The following is a 23,992-nucleotide window of genomic DNA, read 5'->3' as shown; positions in this document are numbered from 1 at the left end:
CGGGGGAGGCGAAGCGAAGGCTGGGAGCTACAGTTTACAGGCCAGGAAGCTAGCGGCGATCTCCAACCTCCCCCCGCAAGAGCTTCAGACCCTGGAGAGGTGATGCAGCCAAGAGCCGCGCACCAGCCACGGCGGCAGAGCCTCCGACCCCGACCACCATCCGGATCCCACCCCTCCCTCCCCAGAACCGCGCACGAGCTTCGTGGGGAGTGGCTGCTGCTCCCTCCCAGCTATTCAGCGCCGGTTCCCCTCCCGGGCGTGGGGGACCCTTCCCCCAGTCCGGGGGCGCCGTGAGCCCCATGGGGGCGTGGCGGGGGCGGGCGCCGGTTTCCCAGCCCTGGGGGCTGGAGGAGGTCTCAGTTGTGGGGCCTCCCTGGGAGGGACCCCGCGCCCTCCACCTTCTGGCTCCCTGCACAAAGGCGCCGACGGAGACGCCGCACTTACCAGCCAGAGCGGGCTCCGGGCGCCGGCGAGCTGGCGGGCAGGCTGGCGGGAGGATGCGCGCGCGCGAGTGTGCGTGTGTCCCTGTATATGTCTGCGCGAGTGTGTGTGTGTATGCGTGACGGGGACCGCGCCGAGCTCTGTGCGTCTGCGTGTGCGGGGGCGTCCGTCCGTCGGTCCGTCCGCTCGGCGCTCCGTCCCGCGCTCCGTGCGCGCTCCCTCGCCCAACCGCCCCACCAAATATGCTGGGGCTGCGGAGTTGCCGGCGCAGACGCGGGGTCCGCTCGGCACCCTCAGCCCCGGCTCCGCCCCGCCCCCGGGCGGGCTTGCGCCGCTCCCCGGGAATTGCGCAGGGCCCGCGGGGCTGACGGGCGTGGGGGGCGGGGAGCTCCGGCGGCGCCCAGGGCCCGAGAGGGGCCGAATCACAGACCCTTAATCCCCAATCCGGATCTCGGGCGCCCCCACCCCCCAACTTCGCTTGGAGTCCCCGCAGGCGCCGCCCCCGCGCTGAGGTTGCCTGGACAGGGAAGGCGGGGGAGCGGGAGCACCGCGTCCATTTCATTCATGATTTTCTCCTCTTGGGAGCCCCGGGCCTGGGCTGCGCCGCTACGGCAGCCGCCAGAGGGACCCCGGCGGGGCAGTGCGCGCTCAACCCGGTGCAGGACGGACAGGCAGGCATATAGAGGTAGGGGAAGCGAGACAAAGGGGTCATATCCGGGGGTGGGGGGGAGTTCCATGGAGGGGGTGCTGTGGCGCTCTGTGAATGTTGCCTTCAGGAAGCCGTTGCCACACATGCACAAGCGGAGTGGTTCCATACCGGGGAGCACACAGTGCCGGGTGCACAAGACCCGCTCCAGGAGGACTCGGAGAAGGCACTCGCCTTCCCACCTTTCCTTGCTCAGTCTCTGAGGAGCAAAACCTCCCTCCACCAGGTCTCACTCTGCTGGCGCGTGCCCCAGGGCGCGAACCTGTCTAAGCTTTCTGGTGGGCATCAGGGGTCCGTACGCGCAAGGAGCTGCCCACGCGCCCCATAGTCCAACATTCCCCAGGCTGGAACCCCACTGCCATTCCATCCTGGCGGGGTCTTTTTGAGACGTTAGGAGGCACGCAGGGCCAGGATCCTAAGCTTCGTGTTTATATGGGGAAACCCAGGCTCACCATCACAGGGTCGCCGTCCTGGTTCTAACCATCGTCCTCTTTCTCCTGGATTTCTTTAATAGCTCCTTACTGGTCTCCCTGCTGCCACCCTTGCCTCCTGCAGTTGATTCTACGCAGCAGTCAGAGCTATCCTTTTAAAACATAAGTCAAATCGCTCCTTTACTGGAAATCTTACAGTGGCTCTCCATTCATCCAAGTGAAAGCTAAAGCCCCTATCACGGCCTGCAAGGCCTCCCATGAGTTGGCTCCCTTTTATTTCTCTAACCTCACTTCCTTCCATTCCAGTCACATGGGCATTTTAATGCATCACCAACATGGCAGCCACCCTGTGGCCTCAGGACCTTTGCACTGCTATTTTCTCTGCCTAGAACTTTCCCCAGTTAGTCACATGGCTTGCTCCTTTACCTCTTAACTGTCACCGCAAAGAGGCCTTTCATGACCACCCTATTTTTTTAATACATATTTTTATTGAAGTATAGTCAGTTTACAGTGTTGTGTCAGTTTCTAGTGTACAGCATAATTCTTCAGTTGTACATGAACATAAATATATTCGTTTTCATATTCTTTTTCACCATAGATTACTACAAGATATTGAATATTGTTCCTTGTGCTATACAGTATGACTTGTTTATCTGTTTTATACATGTATGTTAATATCTGCAAATCTCGAACTCCCAATTTATTCCTTCCTACCCTCTTCCCCTGCTGGTAACCATAAGTTTGTTTTCTATGTCTGTGAGTGTGTTTCTGTTTTGTAAATAAGTTCATTTATCTTTTTTTTTTTTTTTTTAGATCCCACTTGTAAGTGATACCATATGGTATTGTCTGGTTTCATAATTTTCTTTTGTATTAGCTTGGGGTTTTTTTGTTGTTGTTTTTATGACTCTATTGCATGGTTTTGATTTGTGGTTACTTTGTTTTTCAAGTATGTTAACCCTTTACTGTGTCTATTTGCTTTAGACTGGTAGTCATGTATGTTCAAACACATCCTAAAAAGAATGTAGAAAAAAAAAGAAAGAAAAAGGAGAGGAAAAAAAATCTATATTTTCTTGCTCCCCTCTCCTACCTTTTATGATTTTGATGTCCTTTTTTTTTTTTTTTACATCTTCATGTTTACTCTCTTGTAACTCATTGTAGTTACCACATTTCCGCTTATGGTTTTCTTGTTTTTATAGCTTCATGCTTCTTTTCTATTTAGAGTAGACCTTTCAGTATTTCTTTTAGGATAGGTTTAGTATTGCTGAATTCTTTTGGTTTTCCCTTGTCAGTGAGATTCTCTCTCCTTCTACTCTAAAGGATAGTCTTGCTGGATAGAGTATCCCAGTTTGCAGCTTTTTCTCATTCAGGACTTTGAATATATCTTGCTGTTCTGTACTTGGATATTTGTTTCCTTCTTTAGGTTTGTAAAGTTTTCAGTCGTGATTTCTTCAAATACCTTTTCAATCACCTTTTCTTTTTCCTCTCCTTCTGGGACCCCTATTATGAGTAGGTTGGCACACTTCATATTATCCCATAGCTCCCATATATTGCTTTCATTGGTTTTTACTTGCTTTTCTGTCTGTTATTCTGTCTTCTAAGTCACTTATTCATTCCTCTGCATTATCTGGTCTGCTTTTGACTCCCTTTAGCTTGGCTCTTATCTCAGCCATTGAGTTTTCTGTTTTTAATTGGCTCCTCTTTATAGTTTCTGTTTCCTTTTTATAGTATTCTCTGTCTCTATTCACAGTCTCTCTTACTTCCTTCAGTGCTTTTATCACTCCCTTTTTGAAGTCATGATCTAGTAGATTGTCGAGGCCTATCTCATTGTTAATTCCTTCAGGGGATTTCTCTTGTTCTTTTAATTGGGAGTGGTTCCTCTGCTTCTTCATTTTACTTATATTTCTCTGGCTGTATGGGTTTAGGAGTATCAGTTATCTGCTGTGGTCTTGAAGGGCTGTTTTTTCTTATTTGTTTGTTTTTATTTAAAGTGGGAGTGTTCCTGTGTAGACTGTGCATCTAATAGTTTTGTTGCAAGGGCTGTTTTTAGTAGGAATGGTTGCCACATCTTTCTTCCATGTGTGTTGGCTGTTACCCCTTTGACTGGGGATGTGGTTGGTGTTGTATTTATAGCCTGCCCTGATTATTGTTATTGAGTGGGGCCTCTTTTTTTTTCTGTGGTTGTCACAGCCTTAACAGGGACCAAGTCTGCTCCCCTGTTGCTGGAATAGAGGCTTCTAGACCCATTTCTGAGCTGTGGTATGTGGTAGGCAGGGTTGGAGCGCTTCAGCTGGGAAGAGAGTCACTGAGTATACCTCTACAGGAGATGTCCACTGGGAAGTGCCCTCTGTGGTGTTGTTTGTCGCTTGTTATTCGGGCTTAGAAGGTACTCTTTGTTGACGCTGCCTTTGTCCCCACCTTAGTTGTGGGAATGTTGGCCACCCACTCTGGTGTCCCTCAGGTTCTGGGCCTCAGGAACCACCAGGGCGGATCTGCCATTATCAGGCACTAGGGCCCACTGTAGTGAGCATACAGTCACACACCCAAATCTGTGCTGTGCCGCAGGGTCAGCGCAGACCCCAGCCCCACCTCCAAGTATGGTACAGTACGCCGGCCTGCTATATATACCTGTACTCGCCCCCATTGTGCACCAGAACTCCACTCACTGCCTGTTCATCCCAGAGGCGTGGGTCCACAAAGGGTCCAGAGAGAGCAAATCCACCCTCTCTGCCTGGGGCTGTAAACAAATCTCAGTTCTGCCTGTGAAGTTGCAGGGCCGCTGGATATGGATTCAGCTTTCAGCCCAGCCTCTGCAACAGCAATGGTTATGACCAAGCCCCACCTCTCTTTTCACGAGAACATGCCAACAACAGAGCCAAGTGGAGACAGGGGCTATGACACTGCTGTGCTGCACCCCTCCACCCCACACACACCAGCAGTGGTGCTTTTTTATGAGGGTCCTAGGCTGTTCTGTTCCGCACACACCCCCAGCCAGAGCTCACACCGCCCTCCAGTCCCCTGAGGCTGCCTCTGTGCAGTGGGCCCAGCCGCCTCCCTGGGCTCCTCACCGATCTCCAGCAGCCAGTCCCGACTAGTCCCTCCTGGCTCGCGTCTAGGGCTGGGGATCGCAAGGGCCCTCCATGCCCATTTATCTTAGTTCTGTCTGCCAAGCGGCTGCCGCTCTCCCCTCAAGCCTCAGAAGCTCTGCTTCTGTCCCCTCTGACTTCCTGGCTGGAGAGGGGGTGTCCCAGCGTGAGGGTGCCTTTCTTCCTTTTCTGCTCCCTCCCTGCAGGACTGGTCTTGCTCCGATTTTTTTCTTTTTTCCTCTCACTGGATTTTGTGAGAATCTTCCTGTGTTTCGAAGCAAGAGACACTCTGCCACATTTCAGTAGGTGTTCTGTGCAATTCAGTGGGTTTGTAGATGTAATTCTTGGTGTATTTGTGGGAGAGAGCGAGCTGTGAGTCTCTACTCCATCATCCTGGCACCTGCCTCTAGAAGTTCCACCCTATTTTAAATGCAGGCCAACTCCCCTCATTTTCTCCATGGTAGTCATGACCTTTATTTTGTTTTCCCTGCTCTGAAGGCTCACTGGCCCTTCACTTGAGCTCTCACCTTAGTCCTCTGGCATCCTGGTTCTCCAGCTTTACCACACTATTCTGTTCTTTAAATCCTGTGTTTTCTTGTTTCTAGACTTTGTTCATGCTGTGCTTTCAGCCTGGAATGCCATCTCCCCATGTCTCACCTAATTTTAAAGTTCCAGTTCAAATTCCTCCTTCTCCATGGAGCCTTCTATCATATTCCCAAGGATGCTCAGACCTCATTCCTTTCTGTTTACTGTAATAGCAGTTTGTTGTCTTTTCACCCAAGTGTGCCATGAAGTCCTGGGGTAGGGCTGTGTGTCTTCTCTCTCTCCAGTTACCAGCACAGAAGGCACCATCAGTACATGTTTTGGACACAGGGCAGTGAATGGGCAGCCCTGGGCTGAGCCTTGATTATCTTTTTTTTTCCCTAGGAGGGGCACAGAGCCCAGCTGGGTCTTGTTATCCATAAGTAGTTTCCTGTGGGACAAGGAGAAGGATCAAATGCCAGATAACCAGGCCATGGTGCTTGGTCTGTCTGAAAGCTTGGGTAGACATGTCAGTCAGTGCTCAAGGGCCCACTCTCCCCACCTGAAAGCGTCATCTCTGTCATTCAGCATAGAGCTGATTTTCCCCAGACGGTGTCAGTGTGACAGTATCAGCTACCATAAATGAACATTTAGTAGGTGCTGGGCACTGTCTTGTATGCTTTCAATGCACTATTTAATCTTCATGGCTGCTTTGCGAGGCAGGCATTTTGATATCACAGTTTCAGAAGAGAAACCAGAAAGAGTAAGTGACTTACTTAAGGTCCTACAGTAAATATGTGAGGGGTGTGTGTTTCCAGTTAGGATCTAGTTAATTCCAAAGCCCAAGCTCATAGCACAGAGACCCTCGTGGCTGATGAGGTGAGGGAGCCTCGGCAAGGTCACCCTGACTCAGATTCTTGCTGAAGCCAGCGTGGGAGTCACAGAGGCATGGCACTCCAGGAGGGGCGGGACCTTGCAGATTTCTGTCAGTGGTGCCTTTGATGCCCTATGGTAGAGGCTAGCGGTTACCCTTCATAAAGTCAACTTCAGAAGTCCGGAGCTGCCTCCTAAGCATTCCTGCCTGTGTGCTCTGGGTTCATAGCCCAGCCCCAGAGGTCAGGTGTGAATAACAATGCCCATCTCAAAGGGTTGTGGCAAGGAAGGAGTGAGACAGAATACCTCAAAATAGTAGGGGGTCAAAAATTTTCTTTCTCCTTTGCTTCTTGTAGGGAGTTTCTATCACATGAGGATATACCTAAACTCGTCTTCTCACTCCGTTTCTGCCCTGTACACCCTCTTAAGTGTTCCCGCTTCCCCTAGTCCATTGAGTGTTGCCCTGGGGTGCAGTTAAGGAAAGAAAGTCTAACACTGAGGGCTTTACAAATAAGCTATCCATATTGCTTCTGTGTACTCTCTCCTTTCATCTTCACAAGCACCTTAAAAGGGAGGTTCTGTTATTACCCACAAGGGAACTGAGGCACAGAGACGTCCAGGGCCTTCCCTGTGGCTCCAGTGCTCACTAATTAATGGCAGTAATGAGATTCCAACCTACATCTGACTCTTTGTACTCAGCGAGCACCCCTCTTCCCTAACCCCTTCACCATGGAAAGTGACCCCATCCATTTCCTTTCTTGTCTCTGACGGGAAAGAAGGAGAGTTCTGTGAGGCCCATGGCAATGAAGCAGTTGTGAGTTTAGGAGGATTTAGGCTTCTTGAATCATTTTGTGTGACTCATTTACCCTCTCTTGATGGAGGGAGAAAGAGGGTTTTGGGAGAGAGAAAGATGGTCTGAGTAATCAGAGAGTGTCTTGCTGGTGGTTTTTGATGGACTGTTAGAGTCAATATTTCTTGCTTTTGACCTCACTTGCGGTTCATTCTATCAGTAATGAAATGTTTTGCTTCAGTGAAAATGTTCCCCTAGCCAGATTTTTATTTATTTACTTACTTATTTATAACCCACCCCAATCCACAAAGGATTTCAGATTGCTTACCACAGGAGAAGAAACCATAAAACAATGTTAAAATCTCAATAAGGATAGAGAATCAGGACAAAGAAGAATGTAAATAAACTTTGAGAGACAAGACCAGGGCTTAATAATAACAGCTGATGTTTATTGGGTTCTTGCTGCATGCAAAGGAATTTGTGTACGTTATTTCATTTACTCCTTTAAAAAGTCCTGTGAGGTAGGTGCAATTATTTTCTTTGTTTTGGGGTATAGGGAGCTGAGGCTCAGCTTAAATACAATGCCCAAGGTCACATAGCTAGTAAGTGGTAGAGCCAGTCTTTAACTCTAGTTTGATTTTGGAACTGAGGCCCTCAAGCACTGTCCTGTCCCACCTGTCCAAGGGACAAAAGACCACAGGGGCCTCTAGAGTACTGCGCTTGAGCCTCAGGTTCAGTTTTGATTTTCTTGGATATCAAAATGGAAGGGAACCACATAAACAAAAGAAAGGACAAAAATCACATGATCACCTCAATAGATTCAGAAAAAGCATCTGTAAAATTCAACATCCACTTATGATAAAAACTCTTACTGAAGTGGGTTTAGAGGAAATGTATCTCAACATACTAAAAGCTGTTTATGACAAACGCACAGCCAGCTTAACACTCACTGGTGAAAAGCTGAAAGCCTTCCTGCTAAAATCTGGAACAAGACAAGGATGCCCACTCTCACCACTTCTATTCAACATAGTGTTGGAAGTCCTAGCCATAGCAATCAGACAAGAAAAAGGGATCCAAGTTGGAAGAGAAGAGGTAAAACTGTCACTACATGTGGATGATGTGATACTATATATAGGAAACCCTAAAGGCTTCACACAGAAACTACTAGAGCTGATAATTTGGCAAGGTAGCAGGATACAAGATTAACATATAGAAATCAGTTGCATTTCTTTACACTAACAATGAAGTATCAGAAAAGGAAAGTAAAGAAACAATCTCTTTTAAAATTGTATCCAAAAAAATAAAAATACTTAAAAATAAATCTGACCAAGGAGGTGAAAGATTTATACACAGAGAACTACAAAACACTGATTAAGGAAATTGAAGATGACTTAAAGAAATGGAAAGATATCTCATGTTCTTGGATTGGAAGAATTATTATTTTTAAAATGGCCATACTACCCAAAGCAATCTACAGATTTAATGCAATCTCTGTCAAATTACCCAGGACATTTTTTGCAGAACTAGAACAAATAATCCTAAGGTTTATATGGAATCACAAAAGATCCAGAATTGCCAAAGCAATACTGAAGAAAAAGAATGAAGATGGAAGTATTACCCTCCCAGACTTCAGACAATACTACAGAGCTGCAATCAAAACAGCATGATTTTGGCACAAAAACATGCCAAAAACATATGGATCAATGGAACAGAATATAGAGCCCAGAAATAAACCCACAGATTTACAGTCAATTAATCTTTGACAAAGGAAGCAAGAATATACAATGGAGAAAAGACAGTCTCTTCAACAAGTGGTCTTGGGAAAACTGGACAGCTGCATGTAAATCAGTGAAATTAGAACACTCCCTCACACCATACACAAAAATAAACTCAAAATGGCTTAAAGACTTAAACATAAAACAAGGCACTATAAACGTCTTAGAAGAAAACACAGGCAAAACATTTTCTGACATAAGTCTCAGCAATGTTCTCCTAGGGCAATCTACCCAAGCAATAGAAATAAAAGCAAAAATCAATAAGTGGGGCCTAATTACCTTTATAAGCTTTTGTACAGCAAAGGAAACCATAAGCAAAACAAAAAGACAATCTATGGAATGGGAGAAAATATTTGCAAATGATGTGACTGACAAGGGCTTAATTTCCAGAATATATAAACAGCTCATACAACTTAATAATAAAAAAACAAACAACCCAATCAAAAAATGGGCAGAAAACCTAAATAAGCAATTATCCAGTGAAGACATACAAATGGCCAATAGGTACATAAAAAATGCTCAATACTGCTAATTATCAGAGAAATGCAAATCAAAACTACAATAAGGTATCACCTTACGCCGATCAGAATGGCCATCATTCAAAAGTCCACGAACAATAAATGCTGGAGAGGGTGTGGAGGAAAGGGAACCCTCCTATATTGCTGATGGGAATGTAGTTTGGTGCAGCCATTATGGAAAACAGTATGAAGATTCCTCAAAAAACTAAAAACAGACTTACATTATGATCCAGCAATCCCACTCCTGGGCATATATCTGGAGGGAGCTCTAATTCAAAAAGATAAACCCCAGTGTTCATAGCAGCAGTATCTATAATAGCCAAGACATGGAAGTAACCTAAATATCCATTGACAGATGACTGGATAAGGAAGTTGTGGTATATTTATATGATGGAATACTACTCAGCCATAAAAAGAATAAAATAATGCCACTTGCAGCGACCTGGATGGACCTGGAGATCATCATTCTAAGTGAAGTAAGACAGAGAAAGAAAGAAAAATACCATAAGATATCACTCATAAGTAGAATCTTAAAAAAAAAAAGTCACAAATGAACTTCTTTTATCAAAACAGAAACAAACTCAGACATAGGAAAAACTTATGTTTACTAGGGGAAAGGGGGTGGGAAGGGATAAATTGGGAGTTCAAGATTTGCAGATACTAACTACTATATATAAAATAGATAGACAAGATTCTTCTTGTCTTGTATAGCACAGCAAACTATATTCAATATCTTGTAGTAACTTATAATGAAAAAGAATATGAAAACAAATATATGTATGTATATGTATGATTGAAACATTATGGTGTACATGAGAAATTGATACAGCATTGTAAACTGATTATACTTCAGTAAAAAATTAAATTAAAAAGTAAAAGTCAGTTTATGTATTGATTAGTAATTAGCTATTAGATTGGTTTTGCATGGCCTCCTACCTCACCATCTTGGCTGCCAGCAAGACCATGGTGAGGGTGTGTGCCTGTGTGCATGTAAAAATCCCCTCCAAAAAAGAAGGAAGGCTCATAGCGAAAAAAAATGTGACAATGAATATACATGTGTTCATGTAGAACTGAAAAATTGTGCTCTACACAATTTGACACATTGTAAAATGACTATAACTCAATAAAAAATGTTAAAAAAAATAAATAAATAAAAATGATAAAAAGTAGGAAGGGAAACAGCAAGTTACTTGGAACTAATGCTCTCATATCCTTCAAGTCTTCGTCACTTTCTCAGTGAGGCCCACCCTGACCACAATCTTTAATTGATACTGGAGCCTGCCTCTTCCTGCCCCCTTCGGTAGTCCTGGTCTCTCTTTGTCTTTGCTTTTATGGTCACACGTTTTACCTTCCAACATATCGGATAATTTATAAATTATGTTATATATTTTAAATATTATATTACACACCACATACTTTATATAACACTTGAGATTCTATAATATATTCTGTATTAATACATTTATTTATGAACTACAAGTTGGATACTTTATTTAATATGTTCACTGTCTGTCTTCTTCCACTAGAATACAACATCCTCATGGGCAGGCGTCCTTGTCTGGTTCAATCACTGATGGATCCTGAGGGTCGCGGAAAATGCCTGGTATATAGCAGGTACTCGATACATTTTTGTTGAACACTTGAATGACAATTTTAGAGAGGAAGGACAGACGATATATGTAAAGTGGCAAAGCAGGTCATTTTTCTTTTTTTTTTTTTTTGCTATCTCATATTTTCTTTCCCTTCCCTCCTGCTTTCTTTTCTCCTTTTCTTTCTTTTTCTGTACTCTTTTCCATGATGAAATTGAGGCAGTTCTAGCACTTAGCTCTCAGAGCAAGTCTGATTCTGACGGTAGACCCTTAGGGTCCCAGTGACCTCAGTGTCATTGTTATAGCAAATGCAGAAATGGGATTCATGAGGCTGACCTGGGTGGGGTCTCTTAGTGAAAGCTGGACACTCTCTCCACACCTAAATCAGCAAAGGTAATCCTTTTAGGGGTCTAGGAAAAGTGTCCGAGTACCATTCCCAAGGATTTGGGTTTCAGAGCAGATGGCTATGGGGATGGAGATGGGAAAAGGAAAAACAGAACTTTTGTGTGAAACAATTGATTTAAAGGGAGGATATCCTTGTGTTCCTAAGAGCTCACCTCCAGAGTCATATTTCTTGGCTACAAGCCCAAAGAGTGAAAAGCCAAGGACATTAGCGAGGTTTATCAGAGGAGAGCTGGAGCTGAGACCAATTGCTGGGGTGTGTTCGGGTGAGGGTGTGATGTGAGCTTGCTTAGGAGCTGGCCACAGATCCAGATCAAACCTTTAGGAGCCATATACACCAGCCCATCAGCTCAAGGTGAAGGCCAAGGGCACCTGGCTGCCAATCCCAGGAAGAAACATCAGAAACACTTGTCTCAGGAAGGGTGGGAGTCAGAATTTATGTCTCCCGTGGCCACTGCTCTGGGCTCCTGTAAAGCAGACTTACTGAGCACCTACTCAGAGTTAGCCACTGTTCTAGAAGCTGGGTACATGCTAGACAACAAGACGGTTTCTCTGCTCTCTTGGGATTTAAATTCTGGTGGGATACACTGCCAATGAACTGGGTTAAAACAATGAATAAAAGGATAATTTCAGACAGTAGTAAGCACAATCAAGGAAAAGAAGAGAGTGGGGTGGTGGGGAGTGTAGGTGGAGAGGAGACACTTTTGTTGGGGAGTGCTCAGGGAAGGCCTCTCAGAGGAGATAACATTTGAACCAGCACTTGAGTTATAAGAGGAACCAGCTGAGCAGAGAAGGGGACGAGCTTCCCCAGGCAGAACTCTCTCTTCTGGGCAGGGCTGAAAGGCCACCGTGAGAGATGAGGTGGGAGAGGCTGGCCAGAGTCGGGCTGCTGGGGGTCTTGAAGCCTGTGGGAGGAGTCTGGGTTTTATTCTCAAGTGCTGGGAAGCTACAGGAGGTTTCTCAGCGGGGAGAGTGATGAGCCCTGGACTTGAACTGAGCGTGTCTGAGACGGTAGCTGCAGCACAGAAGCATCGAGAACCCCAGCCCTTCTCTCTCAGAGGGCCCTCAGAGGCTGTGTAGCCCCGTGCTCTCCACACTGGCTGTGTCTCAGAATCATTTGGGGGAAATGTTAAAAAAATATGGATTCTCAGGCTCCCCCCAGAGGAAAAATCTGGCTCAGTGGGATGGAGGTGAGGCTCAGTCTTAAGGAAATTTCCCCGAATGGTTCTGCTAATTGGCCAGGGTTGGGCACAACCAGCCCGGTCAAGGGCCCCCTTCAGGAGGAGTATTCTGAGGTTCAGGGAGGAGAAATGCCTTGCCTGAGGTCACACAGTGAGTTAATTGCTGACCGGTTTCCTGACCCCGGAGCAGTGCACGGCCAGGGGTCTCTGGCAGCAAGTCACAGAAGTGACCATTGGCTAACCTAAGCAAAGGGGAATTTATTGGAAGGCCATGGGGAAGCTCTTGGAAGGGAAGACTGAAGAAACATGCTTGGAAAGGTGGGTTCAGGAAGCTCCAGAAGTTTTCAGCATTGAGAACATCTCCACAGCCACCTCCAGGTGTCACTGGAAGGATGCATGAGCACCTAAGTTCTCTTCCTTCTTTCCTGCCATCGAAGTCCTGGGAGAGTGAGTCCAACTGGCTGAGTTCTGGTTGTGGGCTCACCCCGCTGACTAGGGGAGGGCACACCTTGATTGACAGTCCCAGCCAGACTTCGGAGAGTTCCTCCAAAAGGATATCAGAGGTTTGTTACCAAAAGAGCAGCCAAAAATATCCATTATGCGTGGCACCTCAGAGGGTTATAAAGATCAGTCATCATTGTCATCATTGCTGTGATGGTAGCAATACTGATTCATTTAATATTTACAAGGTGCCAGGTACTATTCAAAGCATGCTACATATATTAAGTAATTTAACTTATACTTTAAGGCTATGGTGCAGGTACTGAGGTAGGCACTGAGCTAGGAAACTGAAGCACAGAGTAGGTTTGTTAGCAACTAATGTCTAGATTCTGTTTTTATAGATTCCAAAGCTCATTCATACCTATTGTCTAATTTGCTCCCCATGGCAAGCTGTAAGGACAGGCATTTTTTCAGGTGGAGAAAGTGAGTGCACATGGTCTAGAGTCACACAGCTAGTAAGTGGCAGAGTCTTTGGACTCATCTAGTCATTTATTCATTCATTCATTCATTCATAGGAATAAAGGTAGGGAGATAGTTAGAAGGCTGATGCAGTGGTTCAGGCAAAAAATCATGGTTGCCTGGATTAGGATGATGGCACTGGAGATGGAAGGAAGTGAATGGAGAAGAGAAAGAAGTGGAATTGACAGGACTTGCTAATTGGATGAGGGTGGGGGGTGGTTTAAGATGAGGGCAAGGTTTGGACTTGGATAACTAGGTGAAGAGTGGTGCCATGTACTGTGGGTAAAGACTAGCTGAGGGGCATTCTGGTTGGGAGAGGGGATGACACGCTCTGTTTAGGACAAGTGGTGTTGGAAGTTCCAGTGGGACAGGGACGTGGAGAGATACAGGAGTTTGCAAAACTTTTGCCTCCAGATCCAATGCCCTACCCACAGTGCCTTGCTAATTTAGAATCTCAATCTGTAAGAACACGCAGAAACCCAGTTTGTCAGATCAAACTTTAGAGATTCTCCCTCTCATTTCAGATGAGGAAGCAGAGGCCAGAGCAAAGTTGTTGAGCTAAAACCAGATCCTGAGCTTCCCAGAAGGCCCCTTCCCTACCACCCACAGTACCCTGGTTCAGAGGGTACACGCTGGAAACCTGCAGCTCAATCCAGTCTCCAGAAGGGCTCTGTTTGGCCTACAACTAATTCAAATTAGTTGCCATCATTAAAAAGAAATTAGGACATTTCAAGTACAAATCCATCCACAGAATATCTGGTAACTTCAGGCTCTCATGCCTACATGACAGTGACCAATGGATCTGGGTAGCAATTGCTCCCTTGAGGCAGGGCATGTCCAGTTTTCCACAGTCTCCACTCTTCCCCCATAACTGAGGGCATGTGTTATTTGCCATTTATCAAGATGCTTGCTCAGTTGTTTTTCTTAAAGGGGAAAGTCATGTATTTCCTGTGACCTCTCTAAAATATCTTTTATCTGACCCCAGCTTGCTTCATTTCCTGGTCTCTGTAAGCATTTGAGTTTTGACCCCATCGCTTACCCTCTGTGAACCACACAGTCCTCATTTGTGAAGTGAGGTATTTGAATACAATGATTCCAAGGTCCTTTCTAGCTCTGGTTTCCGAGGCTCTCCAAGTCTGCACTTTGGAAGTGAGTTGTGCTATTGACAATGCTTAATTGTTCTGCAGATGGTTTTTGAGGGATTGCTCACCCTTGACACTTTTGTCCTTGAATGATGATTTATCTAAGCCCTTGGAAGAAAAATGCCTTTCATTTTGGGAGTTTATCCTTCATCTTTTGATTTTGGAAAAATGATGAGTACTTCAAACAATGCAGCGTTGCTGCAGTTGCTAGGAAAGGATCGTAGTTACAGAGGCTGCCTGGAGACAAGGCCATCAGAAAACTCTTGTCTCCCTTCCTGCCTTCCCTTTTCTTCCCTCCCTCCCTCCCTCCTTCATTCTCTCTCTCTCTCTCTTTCTTTTGAGCAAAGATGTCATAATCAATAACCCCTTCTACAAAGACCAATCGTAGTCACCAGTAGAGTTTAGGTTGCCCTGAATACAAAGGTTAATTTCTTAAGACCACCCCCACCAGCCAAATTATTAAATGCTCAGTGAAGTGACCTCCTGGGTTTTAATTCTGGTTCTACCTCTCTATTGTCATTTGACCTTGGGCAAGTAATTTATTTTTCTCTGGGCCCAAGTTTCCCCATCTGTAAAACATAAGGTTGAAGGAAATGCTTGGATTCTCTTGTAGTTCCTTCCAGCCCGAATATTTTAGAAGGAGACTGACGAGATTTAGAGAATAAGGTAGCATCAGCAGGTAAGGTCTCTGCGACTCTCTTTCCAGGTCAGCAAGGCTCTGGGACCCCTTCACCTTAAAGCCATGATATTCAACTATAGATCCTTGGCTTTCTCTCCTCTGGCTAATTTAGTCAATGGTAAAATAAGGATTTCTGTCTATCCTCAGTAGATGTGATGTGCCCTGGGTATCTGCCTTGCTAAGAAATCTTACTTTTGGCATCATTCCTTTATTGTAGAAAGGGCCAGTACCAGGACCTAAATGTCTCTGATTAGGTATTTTTCAAGTCCAATATAGCCCGCAGACTGCAGGTCTCCAGTCGCAGGGATGATTGTGACGATTTAAGCGACAAGTGCGCCCCCTGGTGCCCTATGTAAAAATCGCAGAGAGGCTAGCCATTCAACAAATACAGAACTTAAATCCTGCGTCTGCCTAACCTTCAAGTCAGGATTAGAAAAATGGACACGTATGTCCTGTAAAGTAATATACAGTCTACAAATGGGACAATTATGTCTGTGAAGCTTGTATTTCCACTCTCAGAGCCAGCTTTTGCCCACTTGGCATGTCCACCTTCCTGCCCTTCAGTTCTTGACTTTGCATATTGGGGCGAGTGCATACTGAGTTCAATACCGCCATCCTCCAGTCACACCTGTCTCTCAGTGCAACAGTGGAAATGCTTATTCCAGAAGATAGTCAGCTCTCTGTTGTTGGAGACGTAGAAGCAGATGTTGCCGGTATCCTTCTTGGGAATGTTAGAAAAGGGTAGGGATAAGGTTAGATTCACTGATTCAAATGATCAAATATTTATTGAGTACCTACTATATCCCAGAAACTTCCTAAAAGACAGGATGTACAAGCTGTGAACAAAACAAAGTCCTTCTTTTATGAGCTTACATTTTATTAGAAATAACCCCCAATGGTATCTTCCAACCAGAGATTCTAAGATTCATCAGTTCCAAGTAATGGTAGTCTGGTGTGGCAAACATTTGTAACAGATTTTGGCCAGGGACTCAAGGCCCTAAGGAGATTTTGTATATGAGAGTGAGAGCAATTGAGGCCTCTGGACCTCAACCTGACAGACAGGAGCCCTACCACTAGAAGTTGCTCTGCATCCTGAAAGTGGAGAGGCTGATTCAAGGTCTTCACCCTGTGGGTAGCTTGTGGATGGGAAGAGAGGACAGAGAAAGAGGACCATGTACAGGCATCAGGAGTTGCGTATATTCCCAAGTCACCAGAGTGGAAAGGCATCTTGGAGATGATCTCTTCTAACATCCTCATTTTAGGGATGAAGTAACTGAGACCCAGAAAGGAGTGTCTCTTGAAATCATAATCAATGATCTTCAGAATAGTAATTGAAAATTTAATTTGTATGTATTGATAAGGAAAACAAACATATTATAAATTAGTATAAATAGTGTGATTCTAATTTTGATTAAAAATCATGTGTGATTACCTTTTGGAGCTAAGATTGCAAAAATTTAAAATTTTTTTCAGTATACATTGATGTATTTAAAAATATTCTACAGTGAGAATGCATAATTGTAAAAAAAAAAATTATTCAAAAGAACTTGTATTTTCAATGCTTCAGAGGAAATACACCAGCACCCAATAGCAGTGGTGGAACACACACACGTACAATTGTTTCTTTTTCACTTTCATGAATTTTCCATGTTTTGTAAATAACTGTTGTAGAGATTGCTAGTTTTCCTAGTATGCAGTTCTCCTCTCCTGCTGGGCATACAGCTGGGTTTGCCTTCCTTGGGGATTATCCTTCCGTGGCTCTTGCACTTATTGTAGGATCATATGACTAACTCTGGCCAATAAGTGGTGACCCATGTGATCAGAGGAAATGGTCAAGTTTGCCGCAAGGCCACTGCATTTAATTTCCATTGTGAGTCTTTCTAGCAACAGGGAACTCCAAGTCTCGTGTTGAGATTGAGGTGCCTTGAGATGGAAACTTCTTGCACTGCTGAACAGTAGGCCAGGGGGACAACTGTTCTGAAGGGGTGCCCAGACATGCTATGGACTTTGTGTGAAAAGGAAATACACTTTTACTGGGTTATGTCACTGAGATTTTGGTGGTGTTTGTTGCCACAGCATTACCTAGTCTATACCAACTAATATGGTAACACATATAACATATACTATAGACAACTTGCATACTAAAAAGATTACCATTCATAAAGTGTAGTCAAACGTGTGCCATAATCAGAAATGTCTATGTCAAATATTGTATTAAATTATATTTTTAATGAATAATCATACTAAGACCGATTTATAATTAAGGTCACTTTTTTTTTCAATTAAGGGATATTGGTTTGTAATGAATTGTTAGCTGAAGCACAGACATGGAGTATTGGGAAGGATCACAAAGTTTTATCCTGTACATTCCACAAGTTCATACAGAGGTATATAGGAACCATCCAATACAAATGAGTTGTCTAAACCAGTCAGTTCCAAAATCTTGACAGGCTGAAATACAAGGAGAATTTAAAAAAATGAAGACTCCTAGGTCACACCTTTGGAGTTTTGATTAAGGAGGTCTAGGATAGGACCTAGAAATGGCATTTTAAGAAATTCACCATGTGATTTCAATCGCAGGCCTGGGAACCACTGGTCTAGTAGATGGCTTTGAAATTGCATTTGTCATTACTTAAAATTAAGCTTTGTTTAAATTTTGCATTCACATTAAACCTGAAATCACTTTCGTAAATTCAGGTCAGGTTCTCTAGAAGCAGAATCCAACATGGGGATTCACGTGCACATGATTTGTTGAGGCGTGCTCTCAGGAGAAACCTGCGAGGGAATGAGGCAAGCCAGGCAGGGAAGGGGAAGAATATGATTTCAGCGAAGTCTAGCCTCAGCATGATCTTGCAGGGAGCTCGGAAGTGCAGATTGCTCCGCAGAGCTTGTCCTACCATGAGTTAAGGAAACCAGGCTTCTATACACCCCCACACACTGGGCAGTCATTGGCTTCAGGCAGCCTGGGTTGAGGGTAATGTAAATGGTGAGGTGGCTCCAGTCACCCAAGGACAGTTTTTGGGTGGCATTTGGAGAGCTCTTAGCAGGAATTCAGTTGGCAGCTGGGGGATAAGTGTACCAAACTGGAAAAGGGGACCTCAGGGGCACCAGTAGCATTTGCCCTAAGCTACCTCTCACACCGCTTAGATCCACTTGCATCTCAGATTGACTTCACTCCATCTTGTCTCAGCTTCTCCGGGGTTCTGGATGGCCACAGTTGGCAGTGAGAGTTACAAGAGAGGGTTGAGTTACAGCCCCTAGTTCGGCAGCTACCCCCAGGCTGCTGCTGACACCTTTCACCTCCCTTCTCTACCACCCATTAGAGAGTCTCTTCACCTCTGCTGAGCATTTCTGCTGGTCTAGGTGGCTTGACATGGTGGAAGGACCTAGACCCTCAGGGGGTCTGAACCCCTTATTTTCATGTCCTTTTCAGGCCATGATTGCTCTATTTTGCCCATTTACAGTTAAACTTGGCCTGTGAGTAAGAAGAGACATCCCAGTGGTAACCATTCCTCCTTGTCCACAGTACTGTGGCAGCAGCCCTACCCCCCGCCATGGTGGGAAGGGCCAATCACTCTCGAAGTCTGATGAGACCTTGTTTTGACCGTGGTGTACAAAGAGTCCAAGAGGCAGCCATAGTTTTAAGTTCAGTGAGACTCTTATTTTGTATGTGTGTGGATGGTGTGAGAATGGTGTGAGGATGCTCCCTGTGGGGACCAAGACCTCTAGACCCACAGTCCAAAGTTACAGGCTTGGGAAACACACATTCCCTAATAGGGAGTAAACATGAGTGGGGGCCTCTTTGCTGCTGGATGGAATATTCTGGACATTCTACCTATAGCGGCCATTTGTTTAAGGATACCTGGCACCTTGCCTGCCTCTTTAGGAGGCCATTTAACCAGTATCAGATTAGCCACTTTTGGATTACGTGGTATGTGATAAAGCCAGTGGATTCCATGTGCCCACTGCTTTCTTCTTTGGTCATCGATAAGGTCCCTTGGCCCAGGGCAATGTGGTCTATGGTTTTATGTTGGTAAATTAGATACTCTGTGCAGGACTGGGACTAGAGTGAGGTGCCTAAGGTGCAGACCGTAAGATGATACTCAGTCTTTTGTACTCCCTCATCTTGGTTCTGGCCCCAACTCTGTGAGCCTTCAGATAATGATGTGAATGGAGACACTCCAGGTGGGAAAGGCAAATGCTACACCCAGAATACGTGCCAGTCCTAGTCAGGATGAATTGCTGCCATTTCCAGGATGGAAGGTTCCAGTTATGGCCCAAATGCCAGTAGGTGGCTGGTTGGCCTCCTTGAAGGATGGTGTCATCTTGGGGGCCTGAGTGTTGGTCTTTGCTGCTGACAGGTTGGACAGCAGCAGTAGCAACCAGATCAACCTTGGTGAGAGGGATGTGGTGCTGTGGGGCCCATGGTTAACCTCCATCTCTGTCACCGTGGCTGTTCCACTCATGATCCCGTTACACCAACACTAGGGTGGCCAGGGACAGAGGCTGCTAACATCTGCTGGACCCTGTCCACTTGGTTGTTTCATGCCTCTCCTGCAGTAGAAGCCCTCTGGTGGACCTTAACGTGTGACACAAAGTGTGCGGTTCATGGGTTTTAGTGATATTCACAGAGCTGTGCAAACATCACCACAATCTAATTTTAGTACATTTCATCACCCCCCAAAAGAAGCCCTGTACTGTTTAACAGTTATTCCCCATTCTTGCTCCTCTCTCCCTACCCTTGCCCACCCCCAAGCAACCACTAATCTACTTTCTGTCTCTATAGATGTATCTATTCTGGGCATTTCACATAAATGGAGTCATATACTAGGTGGCCTTTTGTGTCTGGCTGCTTTCACTGAACGTAGTGTTTTCAAGGTTCATCTAAATTATAGCATGTATCGGTACTTCGAAATGGCCATTGTATGGATATCCATTTTGTTTATCCATTCATCAGTGGATGTATGTTTAGGTTGTTTCCACTTTTTGGCTATCATGAATAATGCTTCTATGAACATGTGTGCACAAGTGTTTGAGTGGGCATGTTTCTTCATTTCTCTTGGGTATATACCTAGGATGGAATTGCTGGGTCAGATGGTAACTCTTTGTTTGGCATTTTGAGGAACTGCCAAATGATTCCCCAGTGGCCGCACCATTTTACATTCCTGCCAGCAGTGTATGAGTGTTCCTCTTTTTCTACCACAGATACCTCTGGTACCATGGGATCTCTGGGTCACATGGCCCACGTGACAGGGTTGCTCATGCTGCAGACTGAACTTGCTGCAGAACCCTTTCTTGCCTTGAGTTCCCCTCAAAACTGGCATCCTTCCACATCACTCACTAAGTAGGTCAGAGCAGTATCCCCCAATGTGAAATATGCTGCTTCCAAAACCCAAAGAGGCTAACCAAGGCTATTTCTTGGTGGCAGTATGTGTAAGTTACAATATCATGTCTTTTACTTTGTCCTGGCAAACCACTGAACCCCTAAAAACTTCACAGATGGGGCAAGTGGGCCCCTGAATTTTTACAATATTTATCTCCTGGATTTGTAGAGTACTTGCCACTTCCTGGTTATCAGGTCACATTCATATGATGTCATCAGTACAGTGGACCAATACAATATCTTCTGGAATGTCCAGATGTTTCTTTAGAATATTTTGTGACAGAGAGCATAATTATTGTATACTCTTGCCCATCCCACCTGAAGCAAACTCCTTCCAATCCTCCTTCCTGATGGATATTAAAAGCAATGCATTTGCCAGATCAAAAGCAGCACCGTGTACCAGGGGCCGTGTTACTATGTTCTAGTAAAGATGCCAAATTAAGAACAGCAGCTGCACTTGGTGCTACTGCTCAGTAGATGTCAGTAGTCCACTGCCATCTGCCATATTCATTTACTTCTTCCAAGGGTCAGACTAGTGAAACAAATGACATACAGTCGAGATAATGACCCCTGCATCATTTAAATCTTTGAGGGTAGTTCCAATCTCTGCTATTCCCCCAGGAATGCAATGTTGTTTTTATTTATTATTTTGTCTAGAAGAGGGTATAGTTCCAGGGACCTCCACTGGATCTTTCATGCTACTGTAGCTTGTACTCCATAGGTCAAGGAACCAATATGGGCTTTGCTAACTGCTGGGTAAGACCATTCCAATGATATATTTAAGAGCTGGGGAGATGGCTGCCAGTTGGTCTGTGGACGCAGTGGGTTCTCTGTGAGATGGACTTGGCCCAGGACTCCATTTTTCCCTTGGCCTTCATCTGTCACTTCTCAAACAGGGGACAATGATGGTGCTTTGGGTTCCTGGGTTTCTGTGTCAGCTGAGACTCTAAATAACAGCCCTCTAAGTACTTCTTTTTACTCGAACATTGATATGAGAGTTACCCAAATACTGGCAGTTACCCAAATACTTTGAGGAAGGACTGGAGGAATCACTACTCTACACACTTACTGTGGTATTTCAGGGCACTTCCCCGGGGGGACTCGGCCTTTCTTTAAAAAAAATTAAAATATAGTTTTTTTAAAAAAGTTTTAATTTTGTAACAGTTTTAGACTTACAGGCAAGTTGCCAGACTAGTACAAAGAAATTTTTCATACTTTCTCCCCAAAACCCCATTCAAGTTTCCTCAAGAATGTCCTTTACTTGGAGATCGTCTTTCTAAGTAAAGTAAGCCAGAAAGAAGTACCATACAATATCACTCACATGTGGAATCTAAAAAAAAAAAAAAAAAAAAAAAAAAAAAGACACAAATGAACTTATTTACAAAACAGAAACAGACCCTCACAGATATAGAAAAACAAACTTATGATTAACAGGGGGGAAAGGGGTAGGGAGGGATACACTGGGAGTTCGAGATTTACAGATACTAACTACTCTCACTGTTCTTACTAAGGGCCAACCCCATGTGGTAGGAGTAGGGGATGCAGGGTCAGATGACACAGCTGGTCCAGCTGAGGCCACTGTTAGCCAAGTCTAAGGGTGCACTACCCAGAGCTGGGAGAGAACAGGGGAAGAAATATTGTGACCTCCCTCTCCTGCTTTCTGATCTCCTTCCTTTAGCTGAACCAAAGAAGCCCATGTGTTGTAGTCAATAGAAGGTAGCCTCCAGGGGCACAGAGGAAGGCAGAGAAGGGTGGAAAGTAGGTTGAGATGGGGGCAAATGCATAATAACCAGTACATATGTGACCTATATACTGATTGTTTCCAAATTTATATCCCTACTGGAACATCTTAATTCCAGACTCACATATCTAGTTATCTGTTCAATTAGTTTACCTATTGCTCCATAAAAAATTGCCATGAATTTAGAGGCTTAAAGAAGCACATATTTATTGTCTCACAGTTTGCATGGGGCAGGAGTCAAGGCATGTCTTAGCTGGGTTCTCTGCTCAGGGTCTCACAAAGCTGCCATCAAGACAAATGTGATCTTTCATATGTGATCATATGTAGCTTCAAGGGTTTCAACTGTGGACCTGTGTATTTAAAATGGTGGAAGTCTTCCCAGCCAGCAATCTGAGGGACTGTGTGGCTCCCCGGGTGATGGAACAGAGACCATAAAGGTGAAGGGTCTTGGGTGCTAGTTGCTACTCGTGGATAGATACTCATTCTTCAGTCTGGGTTGAATCTGCACACATCAATCCTGTTGTAAGGACTGTTGTGGCCGTGACTTTTGGGCAGTTCCAAGTTGTCCTCCTAGGGGAGCAGGATTGAAACAAATGACCATATCTCTCTCATGATGGTTATGCTGGTGAAAATTTATAATGAGAACAGGGTTCTGGGCTGTTCTGCCCTCTGCTCATGGAAGCCCTCAGAGACCTGCAGGGGGGAAGAAGAGGCCTCCCCGTGCTGTGACTGCAGCTGTCATCCAGTTGTGGGACAAATACAGTAATTGCTTACATACATTTGCTGAACCTCAGACCTTGCAGAAGGAGGAGCTGAGAAAGTAAGTCTATGGCAAACGAGAGTAGAGTGGTTATGAAAACGGAAACCTTCATGCTGTTTCCATTAAGGCTTTCTACCTAAAGAATCACATTGTCTGTAATAAAGAGAACTTCTTTCTGTCCATTAGTACGCTATTTATTTTTTTCCTCTTATTTCACTGGCTAGGATCTCCAAAACATTGTTGAATAAAAGTCATGAGAGTGGATACTCTTGTCTTATCCCCAAAATTAGAAGTAAAAATTCATTCAGTATATCACCACGAAAGTGTAATGTTAACTGTAGATTTTGCATAAGTGGCCTTTATCAGATTTAGATGTTATATTCTTACTGTATTTATATGTTTAAAGTACATATAAACACACAAACTCCTTTAATCTGTTAATACGATACTTACATTGATTAATTTAAAAGTGATTAAAATTTAAAAATCATGTCTCTTACATTTACTGTCATTTTTACCATTTCTAGTGCTCTTCCTCTTTTGACATCAAAATTTCCATTCAGTGTCGTCGATCTCTTGTATGAACTCTGGCTAGTGTGTTTTGTAGTGCAAATCTATTGACAATGAACTATTTCAGCTTTCAATTGTTTGAAAAAGTCTTTATTTTACCTTCTTCCTTGAAAAATATTTTCAAAGGGTGTAGAATTTAAGGTTGGCATTAAAAAAATTCAGTCCTTTAAGGGCTGGTGGCAGATGCCACACGGGCAGCCCAGATGGTACTTCTGCCACTTGTTCCGTTGAGATCGTGCCTGCCTGCCAGCACTCAGGTGGGCCCTCTGCCCTCACTCAGGTGGACACCAAGGGAAGGGTTGCTTATTAAAGGCTCAGTTTCCAGGCCCCTCAGCTTCCGAGTCAGTAGATCCGGGATGGGACCATTGTCCCACCCCACTCCGGGCCGACCCTCCCCCACTTTACAAGTAGGAAGCTGAAGACATGTTGCCTCAGGCTGCCCAGCT

General features: G+C 44.7%; 1 protein-coding gene and 1 long non-coding RNA gene across 6 annotated transcripts in view; one reads left to right on the top strand and one right to left on the bottom strand.

Moving 5' to 3' along the window:
• PTPN5 (protein tyrosine phosphatase non-receptor type 5) overlaps positions 1-574 on the bottom strand; it is a 58,841-nt gene extending 58,267 nt beyond the window's left edge. For 3 of the 4 annotated variants that reach the window (XR_012509662.1, XM_074372257.1, XM_074372255.1), the window contains exon 1: positions 445-574. The gene's annotated coding sequence lies outside the window, so the exon portion shown is untranslated. The remainder of the gene's footprint in view (positions 1-444) is intronic. The other variant, XM_074372256.1, reaches the window with a different exon arrangement.
• A 24-nt stretch (positions 575-598) lies between these two features.
• Positions 599-23,992, top strand: part of LOC123619584 (uncharacterized) — a 69,088-nt gene continuing 45,694 nt past the window's right edge. For both annotated transcript variants that reach the window (XR_006728240.2, XR_012509663.1), the window contains exons 1-2: positions 599-1,126; positions 10,666-10,753. This is a non-coding gene — a long non-coding RNA (uncharacterized LOC123619584). The remainder of the gene's footprint in view (positions 1,127-10,665; positions 10,754-23,992) is intronic.

This window comes from Camelus bactrianus, chromosome 10 (genome assembly GCF_048773025.1).
Source record: "Camelus bactrianus isolate YW-2024 breed Bactrian camel chromosome 10, ASM4877302v1, whole genome shotgun sequence".
In the NCBI taxonomy this organism is placed as follows: Eukaryota; Metazoa; Chordata; class Mammalia; order Artiodactyla; family Camelidae; genus Camelus; species Camelus bactrianus.
This window is presented reverse-complemented; position numbering and strand designations above follow the sequence as displayed.